General features: G+C 40.2%; 1 protein-coding gene across 4 annotated transcripts in view; it reads left to right on the forward strand.

The window, feature by feature from the left end:
* LOC113531476 (spectrin beta chain, non-erythrocytic 1) overlaps window positions 1–1,062 on the forward strand; it is a 75,848-nt gene extending 74,786 nt beyond the window's left edge. For 3 of the 4 annotated variants that reach the window (XM_053230300.1, XM_034300819.2, XM_034300821.2), the window contains one exon: window positions 1–1,061. This exon is cut by the window's left edge and continues 2,233 nt beyond it. The gene's annotated coding sequence lies outside the window, so the exon portion shown is untranslated. The other variant, XM_034300818.2, reaches the window with a different exon arrangement.

Genomic DNA, 1,062 nt, shown 5'->3' on the forward strand with positions numbered 1-1,062 from the left:
TTCAATGATTCAGGTTTGCTCACGTCAGCCAATCAGCTTCCAGATGACTGACTCTTTGCATAAGTAGCTGAAACCTGGTAGCGCACTTCCATTACGTATTCGCGAGCTGAATTCACCGCTCTGTCCACTCGCTGTGCTAATACGAACGGAAATACGCAGATTTCCAAATTTTAATGATTTTTTTTACTTTTTGCACCATCTCAATCTGAATTTGTACCTCAGATTTCCCCTCAGGAGTCCTGCTGGACAAAGCAAACAGCCAAGACATTTGGTGTGGTGTCCAAAGTTCAGGTGGAGAACGAGTTAATGGAGGTCAGCTTCACCCAAAATGTCACCTAAACATCAAAACAAAACAAAAAAGTGAGCATCACGCACCAAGCATCCTTACCTGACTGACTACTACTGGAGTGCAAGGGAAATTTTTAAGGGTACATTTTACTTTTTTTTTGCCAAACTATACCTTTAAATTGGCCCAAAATAAGACTCTTAACGTAAAATGTCTTGTGTGTGTGTCGTCACTGTGTGCACGAGGTCATTTTAAAAAGCAAATAAGTAAATGATAAGAGTTATAATTTTAGTACGTCCTTAAAAGGGCTGCGGTTAATTTGAGTGAGCTTAAAAAACGAGGGAAAGTTTTTTAAAAAAACAAAACAAAAAACTTGCAAATTTTAGCTCCTGAGTATCGAGCAAAATGAGAGCTCATTTGTGTGTGTTTATTTTTAACTGTGTCCCCACATCAACATGTCATTCGACTATTTCTGTCTTCGAATGGAATTGAGTTGTTAATACGGTTATTATATTATTATTATTATTATTAATACAAACTCTTCTGATGACTTACTATTGCTACTGTTATTACTATTAGGACTGCGGCTCCTGTATTACTGCATTACTGCTGTTCCTGCTGTCGAGTTTGAGGTTCTCTCGTGTGTAACACCGAGCCCTGCCACAAGGGGGCCACAGTGTGCCGTGCAGCATTTTACTTTCACGATCCTGGGGAAGGGAGGGGAGGCGCGGGAGGGAGGGACAAAGAAAGACTTGTTTGTTGACTTGTGTATCTAC

Source organism: Pangasianodon hypophthalmus, chromosome 27 (genome assembly GCF_027358585.1).
Source record: "Pangasianodon hypophthalmus isolate fPanHyp1 chromosome 27, fPanHyp1.pri, whole genome shotgun sequence".
NCBI classification, from domain to species: domain Eukaryota; kingdom Metazoa; phylum Chordata; class Actinopteri; order Siluriformes; family Pangasiidae; genus Pangasianodon; species Pangasianodon hypophthalmus.